General features: G+C 48.7%; 1 protein-coding gene across 1 annotated transcript in view; it reads left to right on the forward strand.

The window, feature by feature from the left end:
- The first annotated feature begins 12098 nt into the window (after positions 1-12098).
- EIF4G3 (eukaryotic translation initiation factor 4 gamma 3) overlaps positions 12099-15480 on the forward strand; it is a 370424-nt gene continuing 367042 nt past the window's right edge. The window contains exon 1 of the mRNA XM_082833610.1: positions 12099-12295. The gene's annotated coding sequence lies outside the window, so the exon portion shown is untranslated. The remainder of the gene's footprint in view (positions 12296-15480) is intronic.

Genomic DNA, 15480 nt, shown 5'->3' on the forward strand with positions numbered 1-15480 from the left:
CCGGACATCTGACAATGAGTGGCGTGGATAGGTCAGCTTGGGCTTTTTGTCTTTTTAAACCCTTGATTTGGGAATGTTTAAGGCTTCGGGGAAGACTCGGATGAAAAGGCAAAAGCAGCCAGGGAATGTATTTTCAGAAACGACAGCTGCAGCAGCCGCTTTTGAACTTGGTAGGCAGTGCCAGAGCCGGGAGGGGCGGAGTGCCAGCAAGAGGGAGAGAAGGGACTCACTATTCACCACGCAGCCTGGCCCCATCCTGGGTGCTTGGCATACGTTATCTCCTGTAATCCTCGAATCCAGCCTGTGAGATAGACACGGTGGTTCTTAGCAGGATACTGGGATGAAGAGGAAAAGGGGCCTCGCCACGAAGTGGCAAAGGTGCGAGATTCAAACTCAGGCTGCAGGCTAACTCCAGTGCCAGGGTTCTACCCACTACTTGGGCCGCTGGACCACTCTGCAGCCAGGTTCCCCTCACTTCCAGGCCAGGAACTGGGGGGAGGGGCAGCCAGAAATCGCAGCCCAGAGATTCAAATCCTCACAAACGCCAAGTCACAGCAGCAGATCCAATCATGGGCCGCCATGAGATGAACGAATCAAATCTTATGCACGTATTACCTTCACTCTAAATACAGGAGCTGGCTGTGTTTTGGTGTCGTGAGAGCTTCCCGTGTACCAGGCATTGTTTCACTTCTTTATTATTAAAGTCTGAGACCGATGCTATCTCGTCATTACTCTATTACAGATAAAGAGAGTGAGGTACAGAGAGGTTAAATGTCTTGCCCAAGATCACACAGCTAATGAGCTGAGATTTGATCCCAGGCAACCTGGTTCCCGCGCCTGAGCTCTTAACTGCTGTGCCTTTCTGGTCCATGAGTTAGAGTTCTGTGTGTGTGCAGTTCTAACGGAGCCATGTGGACTCTCCCCTCCCCAAAGAGCTTCCGCTATTTGAGAGATAAGAGTTAAGGGCTTCCCTGGTGGCGCAGTGGTTGACAGTCCGCCTGCAGATGCAGGGGACGCGGGTTCGTGCCCTGGTCTGGGAAGATCCCACATGCCGCGGAGCGGCTGGGCCCGTAAGCCATGGCCGCGGAGCCTGTGCTCTGTGACAGGAGAGGCCACAACAATGAGAGGCCCGCGTACCGCAAAAAAAAAAAAAAAGAAGAGTTAAAGGGAGAGGGAAGAGGATACTCTTTTACTGATGATCTCCTATGTGTCCAGTACTGAGCTAGGCCTTTTCACCTCACAACTTTGCTGGAACATTAGAACTACTATAATCCCCTTCATACAGATGAGAGGAATAAAGGTCCAGCAAGGTGAAGTGATGGGCTAAGGTTTTAGAACTGGGATTCGAGCGAAGACCTGCATTTTCCAAAACCCAAGCCCTATGCTGCAGAAGTCAAACAGCACTGCCCTGGGCCTTTCTCCCACGTTTCTCAGCTATGGTGCCAAAGAGGTGTTCAGGTGTTCTCCTGAGAGCAGGGAAGGCCCCTCTAGAAACCCTTGTACGGCAGAGGACCCTGACGTGCCCAAATCGAGGTGCTCCCCCAAATCTGCCAGAGTAGGGTTACACTCAGTAACTCAACCAGCATACATCCCACAACTATTTACGGAGCGCCGTCTAGTGCCAGGCTCTGGGCATGTAGCGATGAAAGCGCGTCATAGTCCCTGCCATTGGGAGCTTACTTTCTAGCAGGGAACAGCCATGATACAAGTTAAGTACCTGTGTGAGAAGTGCAGGGAGCTGTGGATGTGAATAAGAGACTACTGGGCCTGGGTTGATAACTGATGTGGGTGTTTTATGTTTATTTAAGGGGTACCTTCCCAATACTTTGGCTTGAGAAGGTCAAAGGTATCACTTAGGGCTTCCCTGGTGGTGCAGTGGTTGAGAGTCCTCCTGCCGATGCAGGGGACACGGGTTCGTGCCCCGGTCCAGGAAGATCCCACATGCTGCGGAGCGGCTAGGCCCGTGAGCCATGGCCGCTGAGCCTGCGCGTCCGGAGCCTGTGCTCCGCAACGGGAGAGGCCACATCAGTGAGAGGCCCGCGTACCGCAAAAAAAAAAAAAAAGATATCACTTAGTGCTTTTGGCCAAAGCTGAAAGCCGGCCACACTGCAGCATGAAATGAAAGAGGCTTCTATTTTCTTCATGTTCAGAAATCAGGTTGTGATACTTATCCTCAAGCCATTTCCAGCTTCATAGAAAAGATAAATAAGCTAACGTCTGTTGAGTATTTATTATGTGCCAGGTACTAGGCTACATTGAAGCCCCTTATGCACACAGTGTGATAGAATCACAAGAAAATATCCCAGCACAAAAGTAGCAGAAGGTGGGGATGGATTAGATTTGTCTGGGAAGGAGGGAGAATCAAGGAAAATTTGTCCCATAAGATGATACTTGAGCTGGGTTTTGAAGGATAAATAGGAGCTCGCTAGGCAATCCAGGAGCAGGAGACACTTCAGGTGGAGGAAACAGCATCTGGAAAGATTGGGAGACATGAAAGTGTATGGCCATTCAGGGGGCATGTGGTGGGAAATGAGGGTGCAGAGATTGCTAAGAGCCAGATGCAAAAGGACCTTAGGCACCTGGCTGAGGAACCTGGCCTCTATCTAATCCCCACTTTCCCTGCATGAGGGTGAAATCCAAAAACCTTCTTCAACTTCTCTGTTCAAGTGGAAGAAAAGGCGTGTGACAAGGGTGGAGGGGAAAAAGCATGATTGCCAAATTTGGGAAGCTGAAAAATGTTCATCTGCAGAATTAATTCTAAATCACTGCTATTTTCATACTCATGCTGGTGGGAAAGGCAGAGCATAGCAACGCGCCTCAGCCTTTTTCCAGGTGTCTGGAGTGCTGGCAGGCCAGGCCAGGCCAGGCTGGCAGGCCGGCTCCCACGGAGATCACTGGAGCCAGCCTGATGCTGGGAGCCAGCTGTGGGCATCTGGAAATCCAGCTTCCTCTTCTAGTCATTAGATGGGGGGAAATTGGAATCCAGGATTTTCCCAAGGCAGTAAACTTGGCAGGATGATTAAATGGCATTAGGCTTGACAAGGGCCAGGGCAAGGCTGGACCACCCAGGGTAGAGGGATGTGGTTTCCAGATTCAAGATGGGATATGTGGGTGACTGTGCGAAGTCCCTTGGTTTAGAGAGTGCTGGAGGCCTGCTGGGCAGGTATTAGAGACATTTCACTGGGCCAGACCCAGTGGCCATGCAGGTTGATCCCAGGAACAGGGCAGCTCAGCAGATCTGGTATGTAGGGGGTTCTGCTAATAAGATGTGGAAGCAGTAAGATCATGTGCTGCCTTGCCCCCGGCCGAGTAGCCACCTCCTGACCATGTTGGGTGACAGCCAGACAAGGGAGGAAAGAAGGCCCTGTTATGATTCACTTCCTATGTGCGGGTAGTATTGGTACCCAGATCTCCACTGGGGTGTAATGAGAATTAAATGAGTTAATACATGTAAAGAGCTTTGCCCAATGCCTGACACATGGTGAGTGTTCAGTAAATGCTAGCTGTTACTGTTTTTATCTTCTAGACAGACTAATGGTTTTTTTCCACTTGCTACCTTACTTCATCCTCACAACAGCTCTAGGAAGTAGGAATTAATAGGTTAAAAAAAAGTTTGCTTTTTACAGTTGAGAAAACTGAGGTACAATGGGGGGTTATGTAACTCACTCAAGGACACATAGTTAAAAGTGGCAGAGCTGGAGGGAACCTCTACGACTCAACAACAATAACCCCCCCCCCCGCCCAATTCAAACATGGGCAAAGGACTTGAATAGACATTTCTCTGAAGAAGGTATCAAATGGTCAGTAAGCACCTGAAAAGATGCTCACTAGGGAAATACAAATCAAAACCACAATGCAATTCCACGTCACACCTATTAGGTGGGTTATTATAAAAAAAGAAAGAAAAAAGAAAACAAGTGTTGGTGAGAATGTGGGGAAATTGGAACCCTTGTGCATTGCTGGTGGGATATAAAGTGGTGCAGCCATTGTGGATAAACAGTATGATGGTTCTGCAAAAAATTAAACATAGAATTACCATATGATCCAGCAATTCCACTTCTAAGCATGTACTCCAAAGAATTGAAAGCTGGTACTTGTGAACAGATACTTGTACACCGCTGTTCACAGCACCATTAGTGCTGTGAAAGGTGGAAACAACTCAAATGTCCACTGATACATGAATGGATAAACAAAATGTGGTATATCCATTCAATGGGTTATTATTCAGCCTTGAAAAGGAATTACATTTTTGACACATGCTACACAAGATGAACCTTAAAAATATTAAGTAGCCAGACACGTAAGTATTGTACAATTCCATTTATATGTGGTACCAAGAGTAGTCAAATTCATAGAGACAAAAAGTAGAATGGTGGTTGCTAGGGGCTGGAGGGAGGGGAGAATGGGGAGTTATTGTTCAATGGGTACAGAGTTTTAGTTTGGGATGTCAAAAAAGTTCTGGAGATGCACAATGTAATGACTGCACAACAGTGTGATTGCCCTGAATTGTACACTTAAAAAGAATTTTATGTTGTATCTTACAATAATAATAATAAAGAGTTGAAAGAAAGATAAGTGGCAGAATTGGGATCAGGACCAGGTCTCTTTGTCCCCCAGGCTCCTTGGGATGGTTCCCTGGGCCCACTTTCTCCTTTCTAGGAAAATGCACTCCAGTTTTGTTCAAAACTGACTGGTAGAGAGAAAAGCAGTGTCTTGAGGATGATGGGCACACCCAATCGGAATTAGTTCAAGGCATTTGCAAGTGATGTTCAACTTGAAGGACAGGCTAATTCTGAATTCTGTACGAGCCGGGTCAGAGAGCAGAAGGCTGAAGAGTCAGAGGTGGTACCCGTGCGCCGTCCTCTCGTTCTCCTCCCACCTCCACCACCTGCGCCCGCACAGCGGCCGTCATTTTGTGTCAGTCAGTCCACAAATATCTCCTGGGCCCTCCAGTACACCACGAGACAGCTCTCAGCCACCAGCTGAGTATCCTACAATTTAACTCAACTCTGACACCATCTACCTGGAGAGAGCTTCAAATCCCATAGCTCATTTATAAGGGATGGTCTGGGAAGGCCTCTCTGATAAGGTGAGGTTAAGGGCTCAGTCCTACAGGGGTGCCCCACCCCACCCCCCTGCTTCATATGACAGTCGCAAGCCCAGGCTGTTACCTGTGCTTCTGACCCACTGGCTAGAGATTGGAGGTTCCCATGACCCCCCTCCTTGGGTTCAATTAATTTGCTAGGGCAGAGCACAGAACTAAGACAAACATTTTACTTACTGGATCACCAGTTTATTATAAAAGGATATAACTCAGGAACAGCATAGGGCAAAGAATGGGGAAAGGGGTGTGAAGCTTCCATGCCCTCTCTCAGCACCTCCATGAGTTCATCAACGTGGAAGCACTCGGAACCTTGTCCTTTTGGGTCTTTATGGAGGCCTCACCACATAGGCTTAACTGATTAAATCATTGGCCACTGGTGATTGAACCCAGTCTCCAGCCCTCTCCCATTCCCAGAGGTCAGGGGGTGGGATTGAGATTTCCAACCCTCTAATCACAATGTTGTTTCCCCTGGCAACCAGCCCCTCCTACTTAGGTGACCTAGGGCTTTCCAAAAGTCACTTCATTAACATAACAAGTGACACCTTATTGCTTTCTTTGCTTAGGCAATTCTAAGGGTTTTAGGAGCTCTACACCAGGAATGGGATGAAGACCAAATATATATTTCTTATTATAAATCACAATATCACAAGCACACAGTACATGTCAGGCACCATTCTAGGGCCTAGAGATACAGCAATGAACAAAACAGACAGAATCCCTACCCCTGTAGGGCTAACATTCTAATGGGGAGGGATAGATAGTAAACTCATGAATATGTAAATATGTCACTGGTTAGATGGTGATGAGTGTAATGAAGGAAATTATAGTAGGTTAGGGTAGCCTGGGGTTGGGGGTGGGTTGCTAACTTATAAGGGATGATCAGGGAAGGCCTCTCTGATAAGGTGACATTTGAGCAGGGACGTGAAGGAAGTGAGGGAATGAGCAGTGCAGATATCTCAAGGACAGGAAACAGAAAGTGCAAAGGCCCTGGGGCGGGGAGTATATAAAAAGGAACATTGTAAAGGCCAGTGCACTAGAAGAGGAGAGTAGGAGAGAAGCTCTGAGATGTAAAGGTGGGGGTGGGAGATGGAGATCACGTAGGGCCTCGTAGGTCATTGAACAGATTTTGGTTTTTATTCCAACTCAGAAGTGAGGACAGTGGAGGGCTCTGAGCAGAGAATGTGACATGACCTCAACTTTTCTTTTCTTTTCTTTTTAAGATTTAATTTATTTTTGGCTGCGTTGTATCTTCACTGTTGCACGCGGGCTTTCTCTAGTTGAGGCGAGCAGGGGCTACTCTTCGTTGCAGTGCGTGGGCTTCTCATTGCGGTGGCTTCTTTCGGTGCGGAGCACGGGCTCTAGGCGCGCAGGCTTCAGTAGTTGTGGCACGCAGGCTGAGTAGTTGTGGCTTGAGGGCTCTAGAGCGCAGGCTCAGCAGTTGTGGCGCATGGGCTTAGTTACTCCGTGGCATGTGGGATCTTCCTGGGCCAGGGATCGAACCTGTGTCCCCTGCATTGGCAGGCGGATCCTTAACCACTGCACAACCAGGGAAGTCCTTAACTTTTTCATGTAAATAGTTATGGGGATTATTTAACTTGTAGGCCCAGTTACCTATCTCTCTTCCAGTCCTTGCTAGGGGCCCAGAAGAGTGCCCGGTACATAGCTGTCACTCAGTAAATGCTTGTTTAATAAGTCCTGAAGATTGGTTGTGATTCCAGAGGCACACAGGGAGGAATGACCGACACTTGAAGTGGGAAAAGACTGGGGGTGGGGGGATGGGGGATCCAGCTTCTAAATGAGAGGATGATATCAGATTTGAGAAACACCTTGGTCCAGCAGTGAAAAGAGGTCACGAGTTTCAGTCCAGGTTGTGCTGCTTACTTGCTGTTTGACCTTGAGAAAAAGCCTTTCTTATATCTGGGCTCTACCCCTAAAACCAGGACACTGGGTAAGGTGATCCCCTAAGGCACCTTCAGTCCTGACTAGACTCTATTACAACACTTCAGAAAAATTGTGGTAAATACAAATAACATAAAATTTACTGTCTTCACCATTCTATGATAATATTCTTTGTTCCCTCTTGCATCCTGGTGAAGCTGAAGCATCTGCTGCCGCAGTGCTGGCGGGGGCTGTGGTCCCCTCCAGGAATAGCTGAGAAATGAAGACCATTACACACACCCTGGGCAAAGAGGTAGGACGACTTGGCCCCAGAAGTGGGAGTGGGAGTGGCAGCAAACTTTGTCTTGGAGGCAAGGGGGGAAGGCATGAAGCTTTGTTGAGGTACCTACCATGCCCTAGGCCCTGGCGATGCTCTCTACAGACCAGCTCCTTTAGGTCTTGCTTTAATCCTTTAGAGGCAGACCTCCTGTTTTTATTTTGCAAATGGCCCAGAGAAGTTAGGAAACTTGCTTAGGGTTGATTGGCTAGTCTGTAAGGTTAGAATCCAGATCTACCTGAAAGTTTACAACCTTTGAAAGGAACCACCACCCTTACAGGGCATCCTACCACTGGGCCCTGGGACGCTGGGCAGGGCCTGCTGGCACAGCTCTTTACTGAAGAACATTCGTGGCCAATTATGAACGGGCCTGCAGTATAAGGAATGGGAGAAAATATTTCTTTACTGTTCCCATTGGGCTTTCTCTCCTTCCATCATGTCCATTTCAAATGGGTGTCAGGTAGTTGCTCTTTCTTTGGTCTTTCTTCCTCCTCCTCCTCCTCCTCCTTCTTCTTTTTTAAATGTTCTTGGCCTCCCATCTCTACGTCTTAACTGCCTAGGGTCTAGATCTTGGGTCAGCAAGTTCCATGCCCAGCTCTTTTTTTTTTTTTTGCGGTACATGGGCCTCTCACTGTTGTGGTCTCTCTCGTTGCGGAGCACAGGCTCCGGATGCGCAGGCTCAGCGGCCATGGCTCAGCGGCCATGGCTCACGGGCCCAGCCGCTCCGCGGCATGTGGGATCTTCCCAGACCGGGGCACGAACCCGTGTCCCCTGCATCGGCAGGCGGACTCTCAACCACTGCGCCACCAGGGAAGCCCCCCAGCTCTATCTTGTCAGGCCTTGGTGGAGGTTTGCATGTCTCAGAGCGGAGCACCTAATAACATACAAACCTTCTGTGGCTACTAAAGATGGCTTCTGTTGTGCTAAAAGGCCAGTCCCCTCCAGGAGAAAAAAAAAAAAAATGAAAGGGCCAGAGAACTCCAGCTTGCGACAGTATTTTCAAAAGTTTTCAATTAAGAAATTAAGGGGTCCCCCTGAGCCCAATCTTCAGTTCACTCAGAGAAACAGCACAGTGACCCCACATGATAACAAATAAGCAAAGCTCCGTCACCCAGCCACAAGGAGACGCGCAAACCAAGTCTTCACCTGTCTGCTGGCTCTTTGAATGAGGATGGAGAGGTATTTTGATTCCGGGAGGAAATGCAGGTCTCTGTTGGGGGTAGCGTGGTGGGCTCTGGGAACAGTGGCTGGCTGGTCAAAAATTCAAGACTCCTCCTGTGAGCCAGCACTGCCTGTGCAGTGAGGCCCAGCCTAGGCTCTGCAGTACCCAGGGCTTCTCCAGGGTAACCTGAAAATCCTCTGGCCGTTCACAGTTATTCTGTCCTTTAGCAAGCTCACATCCTTTTTACTGAGTGCTAGATATCAACGATATTTTAAATGACTAGGTAATGTTCCTATGTAAATGAATAATAGTAGCTAAAATGTATCCAACTATGACAATGAGCAAGGGACTGGACTTTGTTGTCTTATTTCTCATGATAAGAGGTGGAGTCTCCATTTTACAGATGAGAAAACTGAGGCTTGAGAGGTTATGTGATTTCTCCAAGGTCATACAATTAATCAATGGCAGGGCTGAGAATCAAATTCAGGTAATCTGATTCCAACAGCTGTACTCTTTATTGCTCAACACTGAGCTTTAAGCATCTGCTTGGGAGCCTAGAGAAGGAGAGCCTAGCTCAGCCTGGGGAGTGAGGAAAGGGTGCCCAGAGGAGGCGAGGCCTAAGCCAAGCCTTGAGGCAGGAGCAGGCATAAGCCAACGGGCTGAGGAGGGAGAGGATGGTTTGGGGTCGTAGTCCACATACAGACACCAGGGAGAGGAAGAGAATGGCTTTGTCTGCAGTGGAGCAAAGTGGCTGCAGTTCTGGATCTGAGGTGGAGAGTGGCAGGATGGAAGCAGAGTCCAGATCCTGAAGGGCCTTGAATTTAGACTGGATCCTGAAGGCAATGGGGGAGCCATGGAGGCTCTCAGCAGGCAAGTTCACAAAATCAGCTTCGCTTGTTGACAGTGCCTCTGGCCAGCATGGGGAGGTTCGTCTGTGGAAGGCAATGGTGGCAAATCAGAACTGGAGTCAGGTGCCTGGGCTTGAATGCCAGCATTTCCACTTGAAAGTTATACAAGTTGCTTCTTCACATCTTTAACCCTCAGTTTATTTGTGAATGGGATATAATAATACCTTGCAGAGTTGTTGAGGTGAGTAAGAGTGAATCTAAGCAGAATGTTTAGCAGAGTTGTACCCTGGCACCCAGGAGGTGTTCAATAAATATTAGCTTCTCTGTGCCAGACGGGAGGTGTTGAGCAGGGCTATGATTTGGATGAAAGGAGAGTGCTCTACCTTTCTGACTTTGCTGCCTATAAGCCTTCCGCATTGATTGCCTGGGGCCAGAATCTTATCAGGGACTTTTACATTATTTTGCCCAAGGTCTATCTGTTTCAAGAGAGATAATGCTCATAAAGTGCTTAGCAAAGACCAGACACACAGTAATCACCCGATGCTTGTAGCTATTAAGTTAGGAAATGAAACTAGCTCAGAAAAGAATAACAGTTAAGCAATCATCAGTCTGTTATCACCCTAGTATAAATGGGAAGCCAAATTCTTTCCTGGGAACAGGTTTCCCTTGGGATAAGGAAGTCTGAGATCTGGAACATAGAAGGAGAATCTGGGGAACTGCAGGACCACTTGGGAATTTTTCCTGGAGCCAGTCACGTCTAGAGAAGAGCAGAAAAATCCAATCCCAGGTAAACAGGTGTTACAAATCCAAATGGCGTAGGATTCCAGAGTATGAAGTAGCTCCTGCCTTCCAGTCTGGAGATGGGGGATTATGCTTCCTTTTCTACACCAGGAGCTGTGAAACCCTCTCCAGAAAGATGCAGTTGTGGTATCACCCTCTTCCGGATGCTTCTTCCCAGAGGGAGCTTTTGGAGGTCCCAGGGACTGTCAAGAATTAAGCAACCACGATGTGTAGAGCTTTATGTGAATTGGAAAAAAAAAAAAAAGGCAGTGTGAGGCAGTATAGCAGGAGGCAGAACCCAGCTCTAATTTTGTCTCTGCCAACTACACTCTCCATGTGACCTTGGCAAAGTCTCTTGCCCGTTTCGAGCCTCAATTTTCTCAGCTTCTTCTGTGTGTGATGGTATTGAGCCTCCCTGTGCCTCAGTCTCTACATTTGTGAAATGATTACCACCTCTTTCACAGGACTGTGTGAGATAATGAACTGCTCAGTGCCTGGTTACAGTTATTACCTGGCTTGCTCCCTGATCTCTGCAATTCTTTTCCCCTCAATGCTCCTGTGCTTGGACAAGACCCCAACTGGGGGTGGAGTGTGTGGGCAGGGGGTGGGGGGGGGTGTTGGCTGGTCCTGCTGGGGAGAAAAGGAGCTTATCACCAAGTGTTACGCCCGCATAGGACACCGGGAAGCCGACCACTGGCTGCTGGTCAAAAGGCGCTCCAGTCTCCGGGCAGGCCTTGGAAGAATCCGTCCACAGATCCCCAAGTTAAGGCTGCTGATTAGATAAGGAGGGTCGGATCAGGTCCCCAGGCAACTTGGGAAGCGGCAAGGTTCCTTCGGACGAATGAACCTGGATTTCAGATCCAGGTTTGTCCCTGTCCTTTCCTGGCTGGATGACCTTGGGCCGGTCACTTTTCCTCTCTCAGACTCAGCGTGCTCTGGAAATGGAGCTCCTCATCCCGCTCACCTCTGAGTGGACAAGGGCGAAATGTAGACACAATGGACGGGAACTGCGTTAAGGGTCGGCGAGTGCTATTTGTTATGCAAATAGGTCCACCCGGCGGGCTCCTATCCAGCGGTTTCACTCCGGTTAAGCAGTTCCTCCCACCGTAACCGAGGTTTCTCGCCTCACTGCCTCCCGCCCCTACGGACAGGGCTCTGCGGACCGCAGGCTCCAGGGTCGTTACCATTGTTCTTCGAGGCTGGGCGGCACAGGACGGATCTCGCAGACCAGACCTCGCCTTTGGTCTCTCCTTCCGCCCCGCACCCCAGCCGCAGCGAGCCTGGAAGCCCCTCTAGCCGATCTTTCCCGAGCAAGCGAGTCCTCCCCGGAGAACTGCCGAACGGCGGCCGAAGGCGCTCCCGAGTGTTTCCGAAGAACCCCGACCTCTCGCAGTCTCCGGAAAGAGCCGAAGGAGCTTCTCACCCTCGGCCTCCCGAACTACTCCGAAAAGGCCCGAAGTTTTCCGAGCGGCCGTCCTGCCGGACTGCTGGAGGCGGCCGCAGCGCCATGTTGGATGCTCTGCTTGTTGAGTGAAGAAAATCCGCCGGCATCGCCTGAGCCCCGCTACCGAGAAGGGCGCCGCTTCCCCCGGGGAGGGGGATTAAGACCCCCTGCCGCCGGCCCATGAGGATATTGCCGTGAAAGGTCCGGTCTCTCCGCCTCCTGCCCCCGCCGGGTCCGGCCCCCCCCCTGGGGTCGCGTTGTCACGGAGACCGGCAGCCGGTGGTGCTGGCCCGCGGGGCGGCTGCTGCTGCCGGCGGCGGCGGCGGCGGCGGCGGCGGCGGCGGCGGCGGGCGTGTGTGACCGGCCCCGGCTCCCTCCTCCTCCTCCTCCCAGCCTCCCCCCGGCCCCCCGCTCCCGCCGCCTCCCCGGGTCTGCCCCCATCCCGCCCCCCCGCTGCCCCCGGCCCCTGCACCCCGGCGCGCCCGGTCCCGCTCTGGGGGGGTTGGTGGCTTCGCTTTGCCATGAGTTTACCGCAGAAACCGGCTCTGAAATCAGGCTCAGCGGCTGCAGCAGGAACCGGACCCGGCACCGGAGCGGCGGCGGCGGCGGCGGCGGCGGCAGCAGCAGCGGTACCGCCTCCTCACCCGGCGGCGGCGGCGGCGGCGGCGGCGGCAGCGGCAGCGGCGGCAGCGGCCCCTCCTCACCCGAACATCAGGGCCCTCCAGACCCAGGCGCCCCAACAGTATCCTTTTCACCTTCCTGCCGGCCCTTCGGCTCTCTTCGCTGCAGACCAGGGGGGCTGTGGCCCCTCCGGGGACTCTCCTGCCGGCAGCTACTGCCCACAGGGAAGGGGCTGCTCCTCCAGGCCACGCACCCGGCTTGGCCGGAGCTTTAGGGGTGCCCTGGCAGCAGCACTACGGGGCACCCCGGGACCCTCTGCACTACTGCGAAAAGTAGCTCCATCGGCCTTGCTTCTGCAGCCCTTCCCTTTTGGAGCTGGGGGACCCTTCCCCGCCTCGCCTCTCCTCCCCTAAACCCTACCCCCCCCCCCCCCCCCCCCGTTTATTAGGCCGAATTTGCTGGTGCCTGTGACCAGCCCTGCAGGGAAGGCTTTTCTCTGATTGTTGTGAGGACTACACCCTCCTCATCTCCCTTCAGCTCCCCCTGCAGCGGGGCATGGTGGGCTTCTCTAATTATTATTATTAATACATAATAAACTCTATTGGTAAATTTCCTGTGTGAAACTAAACTCAGCTCGTTCCTGAGGTAAGTTGGATTTTAAATCTACGGTGAAATTTTGCAGAAAGCACTCCCTCTGGGTAGTGTTTTTTAGCGATTGGGGGAGTTGTGGTTTGTGGTGGAACGCGATCTAGGGAGGAAATGTTAAACCGGACGCTTCCCTGCGTTTGACCTTTTTAAAGGAAGAGGAAATTAACAGACATTACCCATCACCCCCAAAAGTCTCACTTCTTGGAAGGCTTGTGTTATGCTGAATATTTTTAAAGGGCTTTCAGTTACTCTTCATAGGCCTGATGTCTAGAGGGTACCAGGGACCCTGGAGGAAAGTCTAGTATTGAATGTGTCTAATTTCATGTTATTTGCTTGATTGTAGAATTTTTGGACAGCTTTGATTAAAAAGATTTGATGACGAGGTATTTTAGTTAAAAACCAGCCGGTGAAGGTAAAACATTGAGTTCATGAATTTCACGGAGACCTAGAAAGGCGTTATTAGCTACCTTAGAATAACATTTCATCATCCATCCCTCCCCCCAATCCGTTGTATTTGTGTAAATCAATAAATAATCATTGGATGTTAGATGTGTTTTTGTACTTGTGTCATCGTGTGTTTGACTTTTAGAGAGAGTAGGGTATTTGAGCAAGTGAGAAGCTAACTGCTGTGAGGTCCACAGATTATTTCACAGTCTGTAGTTTGATTCTTGTCTGTGTCCATTGCTTTGAGAAGGGGAAGGTATCTCCCTTCTAGAGTCATTCCAGGTCATCGTTTTGGTTTCTGTCAAGTGCCATTTTCTCTGTTCTTTGAATATTGTTAGTCCACATTTTTTCAATCCAAGCAGTGGTGGCGCAGAGTAAGATAAATTCCATTCCAGTGTCATGTGTGTACTGATTTCATAAGGTTGAACTGCAAGATTCTGTTCAATTAAGAATTGTTCACCAATGAGAACGGTTAGGGATTCCTAAGTGTTTGTTGCTCCTCGAAAACCTGGTTAGTTTTGATCAGTATCCCTAGTTGCTTTACTCTGGGGGAAGAAGTTTGGCTGATGTGCCTACTTCAAGGTGGAATTCACTGCTGGATCTCTTAAACATATCTTGACTTAATGCTTTGTGAGTTTAAATTCCTTTTTAATTTCAGTTTTTTTTTTTTTTTCTGGTCTTGATTGCCCATATTTGGTTAGGGCTCTAAGTTTCTATACTGCGCCACCAAGTAAATTATTCCTTACCTGCATCTTGGAGCTGTTTTGGAAATTAAATGAAAGGAGGTCCATAGTTATGTGTTCTTGACTACAGAGTGTTAAGTAAGGACTTGAGTACTGAATATGACAGTGCTTGGTGAATTTGGTGGTGTTACTTGGACACAAAGAGCTGTGACTTGAGTGTTTCAAGTGTACTTTTTCTCAGCGCATTTCACAAAGGAAGGACTTATAAAAGCTGTGAGTTGGTTGCAACATAAAAGTAGTTACTACTACTGCAACAGTTGTTAAAGGGGATTTAAGATGTAATTTCTAGTGGAAATAACTTTTATACCTATACGTAGTAATATAGGATACTTGGTTTTATGTGGCTTTAAGTTTTTACTTTGCCTCATGTCATCGAAGTAAGATTAAATTTTCTTCTTGATGTATTTCACAATTCTATTATCTTCTCTTTGCTTTACACATTGAAAGGTTACAAACTGCTAAAATCTAAAAGCTTGTATAGTAAATGAAGTGTAGATTACAGATTTCATTAGAACATACCAATGGTGAAATGTTGTCAATGGTAATGGGGAATTGGTTAAAAATGGATTGAAATAGAGCAATTTTGCTTTTGTACACTGAGTGTGACTGAGTGTGGGAATTTGTATTTGTTTGATGAAACCACTTTCCAAACCACAAACCATTGTATATAAGTTGATACACATTGAAGCATTGAGACTGGAGTGCAGATTTGGAGTTGCTCTTTCTGTGGCTTGATTAAGTCTCCATTTCCTCAAAATATACGGGTGCAGTTGTGTTTGAATTAAATTAATAAGTTCAGATAGTATTTTAAATTTGTAAAAATATTAGAGATTCATGTAACAAGATGTCCTTCATTTGTACTTAGGGTTCAAGTGACAAATCAGAAATGATAGTGAATTTGAATTTAAACGGAACCTGCTTAAGTAAGCATTGGTATGGCGTGGCAGGCTCATAAGGCCATTTCATGGAAAGACGCCTTTGACTGCTGAGAGGCAAGGGATGGGGCATGGCAGAGGGTGGGCAGGAATGGTGGGGATGAAAGAAGAAGATAAACCCTGATATAAAAAGTGCTAATGGCAAGGGAGAAATATGCTTAGAGTTTTATAACATAATCCAGTATGACTAGTTTATGAAATTGGCACTTTAGGATACTTGCCTTGAGATTTGCTCACCTCAGCTTCCCAGTATGAGGTTCCAAGAATCTCAATAGTGATTCTTAACCTTTTCTGGGTAACAAACAACTTTGACATTTTGATGAAAGCTTGTAGATCCTATCCACAGAAAATTGTACATGCATAGAAAATCTTGCTTACATTTTCAGGGAGTTCTTGGGTCCCCATTAAAAGCCTAATTCTTTAGATGGAAATTGCTCACCCTTGAGATAATTAAAGATAAATGAGTTTGAATTCAGGTCCCGAAGTAGTTCTGACTTAAACAGAACAATTTTGCAGTCTGTTATGAATACACAGTG

The sequence above is a fragment of the Leucopleurus acutus genome, assembly GCF_964270905.1.
Source record: "Leucopleurus acutus genome assembly, chromosome: 2".
NCBI classification, from domain to species: Eukaryota; Metazoa; Chordata; class Mammalia; order Artiodactyla; family Delphinidae; genus Leucopleurus; species Leucopleurus acutus.